At 40.0% G+C, this 12,705-nt stretch overlaps 1 protein-coding gene and 1 long non-coding RNA gene across 4 annotated transcripts in view; one reads left to right on the top strand and one right to left on the bottom strand.

Annotated features, from left to right (window-relative positions):
- The window catches only part of LOC105689632 (obscurin), a 187,147-nt gene that overhangs the window by 18,973 nt on the left and 155,469 nt on the right, over positions 1–12,705 (bottom strand). The window lies entirely within an intron of this gene.
- Positions 1–12,705, top strand: part of LOC110117211 — a 35,342-nt gene that overhangs the window by 10,928 nt on the left and 11,709 nt on the right. For 2 of the 3 annotated variants that reach the window (XR_002305889.2, XR_002305890.2), the window contains exons 2-3: positions 8,580–8,629; positions 10,845–11,002. This is a non-coding gene — a long non-coding RNA (uncharacterized LOC110117211). The remainder of the gene's footprint in view (positions 1–8,579; positions 8,630–10,844; positions 11,003–12,705) is intronic. The other variant, XR_007279450.1, reaches the window with a different exon arrangement.

Here is a 12,705-nt window from a genome sequence, read left to right as displayed (position 1 = left end):
GGATCGGTGATGTGTAGGTTTTCAGGGAGCCGGCTGTTAAGGTAAGCAGGTGATTTGAGAAGCTCTGAAATTCCGGGAAACCGTTCGCCTTATGAAAATTCAAAAGCAATATCGCGCGTTTCGTTCGATATTGTCAATGATGGGGTATTATAAGAAGCGTGGGGGGGGGAATATAGAGCCGATGCTGCGGGGCTCTACGGAATGAAATTTCATTCGAAGGATACCTGGGCACACACGGCGTTACGACGCGGGTATGCGGGACGTTATATTTTCCAGAGGCGGTGTAACGACGTAACGACGAAAAAAAAAAACCGCGCGTTGTCGGATAATTGTCTGCCAACTAGGATTCTTTTAACCGCACTCGATTTCATTTTTATGCAATCACGAGAGGTAAGAACGCGAACGCTCGGAATTGCGGCGAAACTGAAACCACCTGCAGCCATGCAGGTGGAAAACTTTTCCCCCGCTGCGGAAAAATTCAGAAAATTAAAGTCTCGTTTTCTGTCCAATTTCATATCCGTGCACATAATTTATCGTCCTGCGATTACACGCCTTTTGAGAATCGAAAATTGATATCCTCTGAAAATATAAATTTTCTTCATTCTCTCTGTGGTTTCTGAGGAGATATGAATATAGATTTCCGAACCGATCTCACCTTTCCGCCATCCATCTCATCAGAAGTAGAGGGAAAGATGGACAGAAAAAAAAAAGGAGAAAATTTCGAAAAACTAACCGTCACGTATTTTGTTCCCCAGGTGTCGCGGGAACGCAGACGCTGCGTCCGCTACTTTCGTATATTGGCTCACGTCACGTACTTTTATCCGATTGTTCCATCGTCAGGCTCATTTTTCTATAACGTAGGCGTGTATGTTTATTTTATATTTATTTTCATCGTTATTCTCCCCTTCACTTTGCGATATTGCGAAGGTGAGAAAATTAAAATTTCAAAGGAGGGGGGCGTGAAGAAAGAAGATCCGGAAACGAAAGAAAGTGGATGTTGCCGTGAAAGATGTTTGAATAAATTTTGAGAGTCTGACGAGTGGCTAATTATTATTCGAAGGTGTAATTGGATCGTGTGTAGCAGATACACGGACGCGAAGATGAGATTTGTCGCGTTACGTCGCGGAGTAGTCCCCGCTCGTTGTCCTAGAAACCCATGAAACGAATTTCCCCGAACGAATTAAACCGAATGACGCTTGGAATTATTCAAATTCCCTTGGATCGCGTAGATCGTTGCATGTAATTAGATAACAGAGTTCAAGGAAATTAGCAGCGACAAAGAGAAAAGCGGGTGAAATGAGAGAAAGAGAGAGAAGGACTAACCACTTCCGTACATAGGAGCAAAAGAGATGATACGACACGAGTCGACTAACGCTAAGAATCTAGTGGGATAAAATCACCACCACGTTCGACATAATTAAACAGCAGCTTATTTGCTACGTGGAAAGTAAATCGAGGCGATCACTTCCTCCACCGTGTGGCACTCGGAGAGCTTCGATTTCTGCGCAACCTCCTAACGGATCGTAATTTAAGAGTTCGCAAATTTTCTTCGCACACAATTTTCTTTACACCGGAGAAAATCGATAAGAACTTTCTTTTAAATTCCCAGAAAATAAGCTGGCCCCTGAGTTTTTCTTCTCAGTTTTTTACCTCATTTTTTATTTCACTTTTTTCTTCCGATATGTGAGAAACCTTGCGTGGGACGGAAAAATTTTTATACAAACCCGAACTGAAGAAAGCTTTTTCACACTTTATAAGGATCACCCACATACGTACGTACGTAGAAATCTATTCAAGGAAAGGTCCGCAAGCTCAAAGTTTCAACTTTGAGATTGCTCGATCTTTATCCCACTCTTTCAGTTGTTGGAAAAAGTATCAAAGCTGAAACTTGCGCGTAAACATGAGATAAAAGGATTTCAATTTTTTAAAGTCGTTAAAGAATTTATCCCGAGATGAGCCAATGATACCGATACTTTTTTATCCCGCGTGTTTTTTCGTTCAATTAAATTCAACGGCCGTTGGATTATAAGTGATTTTATAAATTGGAAAAATAAATAAAATTTCCTCCGGGATTACAAGGAGAATTTTTGTACACGAATATCGCCCCACTTCCCGTACAGCGGCCCCTTCAAAAATCTTTGGTAGGGACTCTTCGGTTTTCCTTTATTTATTTAATTTTTTTTTTCTCTCCTCCTCCTCCTCTTTTCCCGAGTTTTCTTTCTCTTCTCATCTCTACTCTTCGCTCATTCGGCCCCCGAGTTTCTTATTCTCCTTGGAGAAAAACTGATCAGAATTCCAGAGAGATTGTCGGGCGTGTCTGGGATACCAATATGGCCGCTACCGCCTCACCGCGTCGCTTCACTGCTTCCATCTTCACCTTTCGAATATATGAAAATCATCATATTCGACTTTGCTCTTGTACCGCCGTGCCCGACATGGAGGAAACTTTAGTAGCTACCTTTACAAAGAAAACCCCCAAAGACATACGGAATTTCGAAAACGAATCGAAAGAAAAATAATCAAACGTGAAAAAGAAAAGGTGAAATCAAATTGATAACGAACCACCACCTCGCGGTCGAAGGTCGTTAGAGAGTTGCAAAACTGATTCATCAATTCCTCGAACGTTTTTTTCATTTAATTTTCGTTATACGCGACGACGAATGATTGAGTTTCTTTCCAAATATCATGTAATATCGGAGAGTCGGTGGTATGGATTTGGCATACATAAAACATACGTGTGAAACAGAAAATCAGCTTCAGGTGCATTTGGCGAATGGCGAAGCTTCGCTCCCGGCGAGTTTATACGAACGAGACTAGTATTATCAAAGTTTTGATTAGCGAGTATTCCTGTAGAGCTAATCAACGAGACTATTGGGAATCCTTGCCCAAGTAAAAAGGGTGGAGGTGGATGAGAGAGGCGGAGTAGGGGGGACGGAAAGCTCGAATATTCATAATCAGACGTGTATGAAGTTTGATTCACCCCCCAAAAAAATAATAGAAAATAAAATAAAATAAAATAAAATAAACCAACAAGTCGTACCTCGAAATCCGATCGAATCCCCGACTCGAGGACGACGACGTTGATCCGGAGTTTTCAATTCGCGTCATTAAAAATCCATTCGCACCCTCGGAATTCGGCGTCTAGAGCTCACGAACTTAAGGACATGGAAGTTAATAGCCACATAGGTGGGCAAAGACGCGGTAATAGCAAGTTTAGTTTTGAGAAGTAAATGAATAGTTCATGGATCGGTTCGCAGATACGTCTATACGTACGTACGTATGTACCTGTTTGGTAAATTCAGGGAAACTCCGGAAGTTGCGGTCTCTTGACTCGAACGTATACATCAAGAACAGTTAATGAATACAAAATGGCAGTTGAAACCAGCCCTCATACAGGTGGGCTAACCAAACCCAAAACTTAACTCATATATACAGTTAGTTATGCAAAGGTATACACGCGGGTAGACCACGTTGCCAAAGCACACGGTATGTGTTTGTGGGCGGCGGTACACGGTGTGCCGTGGAAAACTAAACTTGAATAATTGAATAAATAAATTAATTAATCGTACAAAAAGCGAGACCTTGTTATCGAACGCGTTACACAGACACACGGTACCCTCCCGATACGCGCGTTACGTGTATCCGGGCGATATATACTTCGGGAAAACTTTGGAGCGAACAGTCGGTCGATCAAATTCAATTTAAATCATTACTTACGACGTGGCGACGCGATTCATCAAACGAAATCGCACAATGGCTGCTCATCCCCCTCCCTCTGACTGTACGGCAAAATCGAATTCGATTGCTTAAGTAACTTATCGGAAACTCCTCGGGAGAGTAACTGTGCTGGTAAATGAGATAGTGTGTTGGTAAATACGAGAGTACATACGTAATATCGAGAGGGTGTATATGTATGTATGTACGGGCGGAAGATGCGGCGTCGGGGGTTCGCCGATGAGGAATCTTTTCTGTATTCTAGTCGCACGTTAATTTGCTTAACACGTCGAGCCGTTCGTTTTCATATACCGTACACAGGCGTTGCTCCGCACGATTCAATCTACTCTGACGACTACCACCTATTGGTTTAACGGTATCGACGCGGGCTAAACGAAATAAACGTGTATAGAAAACTTTTCCCTTTTTTTTTCCCTTCCATCTTATTTCTTAAGTGTCTATTTTTTTTTTTTTTTTTTTCCTCCCTCTTCCTTCTGTTCGGAAATCTCACAACTCCTACGTATAACGTGTATATATATGTCTACATTCCGTGCCCTTTCTTTCTTTCCATTTCTTTCCATTTCTTTCTGCTCGGCAGTAACGTGCAGACAAAAGGTAACGTTCCTGATGCGGCATTACTTCGGTACGAGATCAGAAGATCAAACGATCGCTATCGGCTATCGGAAAATACTCGCGAATCCGCGTGCACCCGTCCTATCTGTACACACTTTTTTCCTTTTTATATAAATACCTACTTTGTACCGACTAACCTCCACTTTACGTAGGTAATACCTGACGATATTTACCGAGAGAAAATAAACAGATCGAATAACCGAACGAAAATTACCCGAATAAGTTCGATTACTTTGTAAAAAAGTGAAAAGTAGTATATTTAAGAAAAAAAAAAAAGAGAAACCGAATACGTGAAATAAAAAAAAAAAAATTTCCTTTCTTTCAGAGTTTTAATTTCGCTAGTTTTAGAATTGGTGTGAGGACGAGTTGATCCTGCAGGAATCCCTCGGACAGCAGCTAGTATTAGGACGTTACATCGTACCGCAGGGGATGAGAAATGTTTTTTTTTTTCTATTTCTTCTATTTTTTCGTCCTATTCCCTATATTTTCTTTTCTTTCGAAACTTTTCACCGTGAGCTCTAATTGACCTGCTTCCACGGTAATTCGATTTTTTTTTTTTTTTTTTTTCTTTCGTTTCTCCTTTTTACTTTCTTCCAAGTCATTTTATTTCACCTCTTTTTCTAATCTATATATATATACTCTGGATAAAGGTATCGGTGCATTTCCACGGGGTTTTTCACGTTACCGCGCCATCGACGCGGCCCACATTTCCAGAGTTCACGTTTCGCTCCCCTTCATTTTTACCTGAAAACCCGAGGGAGACGCGGAGCCCTTTTTTAAATACCCTTCGAAGGCAAACACTCGGTTATATACGTACACTGACGAAGCACTTCTTTTACTCCTCCTCCTCTCCCGAGGACGTACACAAGATATTAAAAAAAAAAAAAAAAATCAAAAAACAATGTTTAAACATTAAACATTCAAAGTGTCCCATCCATAAAATTTATCGGGGATGATTCATGTTTTATGTATAACATCGTCGCATACATGCCGTATACGCGCATTGTATATATATATTTTTTTTTTTCTGCAGATGTGAATTTTAAATCGGCGACAAAAAAAAAAAAAAGCTGAAATTTCCGATATTATTCGACTATATTACAATAAATAATCCACGCGGTGTCCTCGATGAAAATAGGAGAAGAGCAAAAAAAAAAAAAACCGATCACTGAAATAACATGTCCGGGAAATCCCGTAACGATTTGTGCTCGAATTCCGTCCAGTTTTCCGTTTTTGTCAAAAACGTGTGTTTGAGTAACCCCGTGTGCATTGTACGTCCGCCGAATCGAATCGTACGGAATTTCGATTGTTCGTTTAATCTAGTCGTTCGCATATTTATGTCCCGGGTATTTAATTGTTTCGTCGAGAGGAATAATCGCGCGCGTTTGCGTAGGAGGTAAGGGTGGGTGCGGGCGATGGGGTTGAATTTGTATACGGAAACGCGGAGTCAAACACAACAATAGCTATCGATAAAAATTAATAACAATATTCCGCGCGGTCCGATTGCGAACTGCCGCATATGTACGTGTCACTCAAAGAAACCAGGAAATCGTGCGCGGAACGAAACCCTGCGATTGATCGATGGATACCCTTTTTATTTTCAACTCATTTCCCGACCTTTCATCTATTCAATTCGTTGAATTTATTACTGTCGATTCGATACGTCAAATCAGCTTTATCGCCACGACGCGGTAGAGGAGTCTCGTTAATGGTATAGTTCAACTTTCATTACACGCCGGTGTAATCAGACATCGCTAAACGTTACGAGCACAGATTTAATCAAAACCGCAGCCCGTTAATCGGACTAATAAAAATAATTAACCCACAACCCCCGCTCTCCCCGTTAGCCGAGAGAACAATCCGCCATACTGTTGCCACGAGGAGAACGGAGGAGCCCACTCCACCCTCCGAGGTAAAAGTGATTTCTATGCTTGACCTTTTTTTTTTTCTTTTTTTTTTCTATTCATCGCTTTTTCCACTCTATTGGAAATTTCTTACGTATATGAATGTATAACAATTTTTTTTCTCCTTCTGTCTTCGCTCGAATAATGAAAAGACGAGGGTGAAAAAATACGCATGCGGATATATTTATAAGCCGAGCGTTGAGTAAAGGGATAATTTAGTTTCTTCTAAATTAGCGTGACTTTTAGGTCACCCTTTTCGGTCGACGGTGGTAGGAAAACGTGGCATTTCCTACGGACGGGTTGGTTTATTGTGCGGGAAAAGGGCCCTGAATTTAATCCGCACCTAAGCTCCTCCGCTCAGAATTCGGTAAGGCTTCGGAGTTGCGGGGGTTATTAAAAGCGTCGGTTGAAAGCATCGGCGAGGTGTCGGATCGCCACGATTCGCACGTCCCTCTGTCGTTCGCTTTCCGGTTGTTCTTTAATTTTTTTTTTTTTTTTGTTTTTCTTTTCATTTCTCGTATACGTTTTTCGTACGGTGTAACCGGTACATTTCATCGCGGGTAAAATGACCCCGTTAACGCACCGGGTCCCGAATAAAATCACATAGAAATTAACTGCGGAGATTTTCTATCGAACAAATTACCTCTACGTATACAGGCATTATGATACTGCAAACGCGGTTTAGTGCTGCAGTTTAATTTCCATAATGAAATCCCGTAGCAATTTCGGGGCAATTGATCACTGCCGGTTCGCGTATAGATACGCCGAATCTAGTCGAGCGAAATTTACCCCCCCCCCCCCCCCCCCCCCACCGGAACGGAAACTACGGAAAACGTTGCGCGAGCGAAATTCGTAGGAGAGACGAAAGTACGCGTTTTCACCCGCACTAGATAACAATTTGAAAATTATTTAACGCCGGTGTTGATATCATATTTGTTCAGCACGCGGCTCGTGTGTAACGCAGAGACACGTATACATATATCTTCATCCCTCGGCGTGACCCGGGTGCGGAACGCCGCGCGTGTTGCCAGCTGTTGGTAGCGGAATTGGCGTAATTTTCGAGCTCGCTGGCTGACCCAGGTAAATAATTCTAATTCAAGCATAGACTCCCTCACTTCATGTTTTATGCATACAGGTATACCTTTTCTCTACCGAGGCTACTTTGTACCTCCGTACACCCGACCGACGGGAACACGATATGACGTGACGCGTGTTAGCTTCATTCTCATTACACGTATTTTCAACCCCTTACCGTGAAAAATCAAATTACCCGAAGAAGAGGATCGAAGAAAAATATTCGATCGTTAACGGGAGCTCTACTTTCAACGAGCCAACGACGAGAAGATTGGTCTAGAAATCTGTGCGGGGTGAATTTTGGCGCGTGAAGCCTGCGTACGGCGTACACCCCGTAAGATCCGTTAAAGCAGGTTTTGACGAAGGTTATTTGACTGATCGTTTGCCACCAATCCTGTTCTCTCTTCTCACCCTAATTTATCCTCTTCCAGTAGGTGGGTAGTTGGGAAGGTACGGTAGGTGGGTATACACCTAATGCATACTAGTAGAAACGTAGAGAGAAACCCTAGAAATGTTTTAGGCACCCTTAATCACCGAGACAGATAGTCGAAATATTTCAAAGACCTTCAGGGTTTACCGGTACAAATAGTTTGCGTCAGTCTTACTTATAGGTTTACAAATAGATGCAACGACAAGGAAAACTATTTGACTAATTGTAAGTAGGTATAATTATTGCACCTAAGATAAAAGAGAAGAGAGGAGGTAAAAAAAAAGAAACAACTTTCTCAACTGTTATAGTTAATCCCGAAATTCATGCATACGCAGAAGGAGAAACAGGGGAGAAGAGAGATTAGGAAATAAGAGAAATTTCGTTATCTTAAATTTTCATATACTCTCGGATCCGCTTTAACGAGATAAATTCCACAGCTGCAACTCTAGCCTTCCAGTGATGGCATTATTTTAGTCATACATATGTATGCGTTCGACTACTGAAAGTATCACGAACGTTACTATCTTCCGCTTTAGCTACCGGAACGGAATGGAACCTGTCGTTTTCCGAGCTTAATACTTATACGTGGTATATACGTGACTTGCCGGTTCGCTTTTAATTCAAAAAAACTTTCATGAAGCAGAAGTTCTTCGTCTTCTCCCTCTAGTTTTTCTTTCTCTTCCTTTTTCATCTCCTACTTTTTGTTTTTCTTTCCTTATTTTACGTTACCGCTGGCATATACTGTTCTTCATATATGAAATTCTAACGTTCCATGTACATCGTTTCACATCTTTCATAACGTTTCAACATATTCTCTCTTGCAGTAGCCTGGTCAGCGAGAATGCAATTTAAAATGAGTGCGGTGGAACGTGAGGTAAGAAGAAGCTACATGCATATTTCACCCTCTTTGATTTTTTTTTTTAATACGTTCTTTTTCGAAAGTAAATTGTCATTCCTCGATGGAGGGTGGATGACACGAAACAAAAGGGGTGTGCGATTTTAATTTCTCCATTTTTGCGTTCCACGTACATACCCCATTAATATCGTTTATTCGACATCTTCAAAACGTGCGTTAAGAATACTCTGAAAGATTTCCCTTTCGTTCATTCTGATGAAAATGAACGAGAAAAAAAAAACGAGGAAGAGAGAAATTTCGTGAGAAAACTATTTGGCAATTGATGCGTTGGAGTGTATAAATGATTTGAATGATTCAGGGGGTGGGAGCAGATGGATGGGTGGAATTTTTTTTCTTCCCTTGGTATGAAAATGTCGTTAAACGACATCTTTTATAAAAAGGTCCATCGCAAATCCAAGGGGATACAATCGAAGGGACACAATGCTATTTTACATTTGATCCCGTACAATACGCCCTTTGAATTTAAAAAAATAAGAAAAAGGAGAGAAAATATTTAAACGACGTCTATTTTTAACAAACTCATGATCGCGTTTAATGGCGATGCTATTGCAGTGGAAAACGAGATTACGTATGCCTAACCACACCGCGCCTCGCTTTTACTTTAATAATACCCGGTTTTTATATCGAGGAAATAAAACGTTGCGCGAACCGCGTAGTTGTAAAGTGGACTTTATCATCCGATGGGTGTAAAAAAATAAAGAGAGAAAGAATAAAAAAAACGTAAAAGAAGAAAAAGAGAGGAAACTATTTCTTCTTCAAAAACCTTCGGCCGTTTCGGGAATACGAATTTAAAAACCGAATTGATCTACATATTTGTAAAATTGATCGAGTTATCGCCAATTTATTGATTCAAAAGTGAAAAATCAAGGATATCTCGACGGGAAAAATTCGTAGCTCAATTTAGTTAACGGATAGGAAGAGTGTTCTGCAATCGATTTGAAAAATACTTCATTTTTAGCCCAAAATTTGAAAATTTTCCAAGGGGTACCCCTTGGATTTTTGTCGATTTTGGACCAAAAAAAAATATTTTTTTTTATATGCTATTCTTGTGTATTTTGATCCCAGGAATCCAAATTCACAAGTAAAATTTGTCTATCTATAAAATTGACCGAGTTAACGTCGATTTTTCACTTTTTGGAGTAGAAAAATTGAGATATCTCGAAGGGAAAAAATCGTAGCTCAATTTACTCAACGGATTCGTGTTCCTGAGGTCAAAATACGCAAGAAAAGTATCCTTTGATCCATTTTAAAAAATAAAAAATTGTGGTCAAAATTTGAGATTTTTCCAAGGGGTACCCCTTACGATTTTTTCAAATTTTGACCAAAAATTTTTATTTTTAAAAATTGATCGTATGGCACTTTCCTTATGTATTTTGACCTCAGGAACACGAATCCGTTGAGTAAATTGAGCTACGATTTTTTCCCTTCGAGATATCCTCAAATTTATGCCAAAAATCGCGAAAAATCGCGAAAAAATGGGGATTACTTGGTCATTTTTGCAGATAAATCACTTTTTCTTACGGATTCGGATTCCTGAGCTCAAATTACATTAGGATAGACCAAAAAATCAATTTTTTATTTTTGACCCCAAAAATCTGAAAATTGGCGGTAACTCGATCAATTTTAAAGATAGATCAATTTTTCTTTCAGATTCGGATTCCTGAGGTCAAACTACGTCAGAAAAGGGCAATACGGACGATTTTTTAATTACTTAATTTTTGGCTCAAAAATCGAAAAAATCCAAACGGGTACCCCTTGGAGTTTCGGCGATTTTGGACCACAAAAAAAATATTTCATATACTATTCTCATGAATTTTGACCTTAGAAATTCAAATTCATAAGTTAAATTGATCTATCTATAAAATTAATCGATTTATTGCCAATTTATCGCTCCGAAAAGTGAAAAATCAAGTATATATCTCGATGGGATTTATTCCCGACATCGTAGCTTGTGAAAATTTTGACTTCGGGCGTTAATAAATAGTGTAAGCATGGTTTCTGACTGTGAGATCTCTCAAGACGTCGAAAAAGTTTCAAGTTGAAAAAACATTTGGAAAAAAAAGGCCCGTTTGCCGCTGAATGCCCCGTATACAATATATGTTTTCATAGACACTTATAATAAGCCCGCTAGTTATTAAAATCGTTAGTAAGTTTACAATGTTTGTTGGTTCAGAGGCGGATCAGATCCATTATTTAGTGGGTACCTAAAGCAGCTATGTAAACTCCCCATCACGAAGCTCATAGCCAACCGAGAAGGATCCTGGATCGGGATCACCGCGTAAACCATCCTATCCCTGATGTTCCCGAGGATTATACGGTCTGTATATACAGGTATGTGTGGCTAGGGTGGTGTACATACACATTAAACACACCCCACTGTTCGGCGGAGTGCAGTGTGTATCGTCGAAGACGTAAAAAGTTTAGATCGTAAAGTGATCGGAAATACGGGGTATAGAAATGCAGTTTGAATTTTTATAACGTACCTCACCACCGAATACCCTCTAGTTTGATTTATCCCATTTATTTCTAGCGTGAATTTTCCCTCGCGTCAATCTCCATTTATTTCCCATGCATGTACACCTGTCCCCTCGTACATACGTGTATACGTGTGTCGTAGTCAAGGGCTTTTGTGGATATTTTTCTGCTGTTTGTTGCACGTCGACAGGTGGTTCGTTTCATCCACTGAAGTGACTCGCGAGTTTTCTTACGTGCAGTTCTCGTCGTTTTTTTCGTTCTTTTTTTTTTCTTCTCCTTCTCTTTCATTTCTACAAAAAGTTTCAGTTCTCCTCATTCGATATCGGAGGATTTAAAGTGGATTCATTTTTTTACAAGGAGCAGAGAAGAAAATCGAGGAAACGTGTATCGGGAATAGTCTTGATATTCGGTCTCTCGGATTGAAATTTTTTACTAAGAGCTTGCAGGATTTGTTGTAGAACAAAAGCTCACCGAAAATATAACGGAGCTCTATAATTCAGGGTAGAGAACGTTACGTATAACCTTGGCGATTATCCAACGGAGTGTCTCCGCGTCGTACAAAGGAAGATAAATTTATCACCGAAGTGACCCGATAAGCGACTTTGGTAGATTTCACATTTCGTATATTACCGGACTAGAATATTGAAAAACAAAATAAATAAAAAAAATTTACATCCGGTGTACGCGAACCGATGGAATATCCAACGACGTTAAACGCGGTTTATCTTTGTCATTTTATCAAACAGGAAACACGACGAAAGAAATCAAATTTTCCGCCACGAGTCACGGTGCTAAAAATTCCCAGAGGGATAAAACTTCGATAATTTTATCGTTGCACGAATCTATAAGTGAAGCAACGTCGTAAAAATTCTGCGACACTGCAGAGAAACGATCTCTCGAGAATACACTGTACATGTATTATTCTCAGACAACTTTGCCTCTTATATTCTATTCTACGATTTTGCAGGTTCTTTTCTCCCTCTTCTCTTATCTCTTTTCTCCGTGTCACAATTCTACCCAGCGTGTAATGTAACATAATAAGAGCGCGTGATGCGAGTGGAGTCGAGAAAAAAAAAAAAAAAAAAAAAAAAAAAAAAAAAGGAAAAAATCAAAGAAAAAAAGGAAGAAAAAAAAGGCGAGGAATGAAACTTTCCCGAGCTTTTCACTCGAACATTTTTAACGTCAGAACTCGCAACCGTCGACCGACGCGACGTGGTCGTTCTACGCGTCTCGACGACATTTCCGATACTCTCCAGTGATTTACGATCGTTTTCATCGGCGTCTTTCACTGTATTTCATTTATTTATACGCTTCATTTTATTATTACCCCTTGGAACTAAAATTTCGCATAGTTCTCACGCAGGACCTGCGGTACAAAATTATTCACCTCTGAAAATTAGTGGTCGTAAAATTTTCTAAATTTTCGTACAGCGACAGCGTTCAAATATTAGAGGATAAATTATTTATAGAATAAAGTGGAACGCGTCGTTCAAAGCGGAATTATTCTTTAATAAAATCCGGAGCCAGCCGTACGGCTGCGGCGTTGCGGGAATTTCGGC

This window comes from Athalia rosae, chromosome 7, assembly GCF_917208135.1.
Source record: "Athalia rosae chromosome 7, iyAthRosa1.1, whole genome shotgun sequence".
Classification (NCBI taxonomy): domain Eukaryota; kingdom Metazoa; phylum Arthropoda; class Insecta; order Hymenoptera; family Athaliidae; genus Athalia; species Athalia rosae.
The sequence above is the reverse complement of the archived record's forward strand: the minus strand, read 5'-3'. Positions and strand labels throughout refer to the sequence as shown.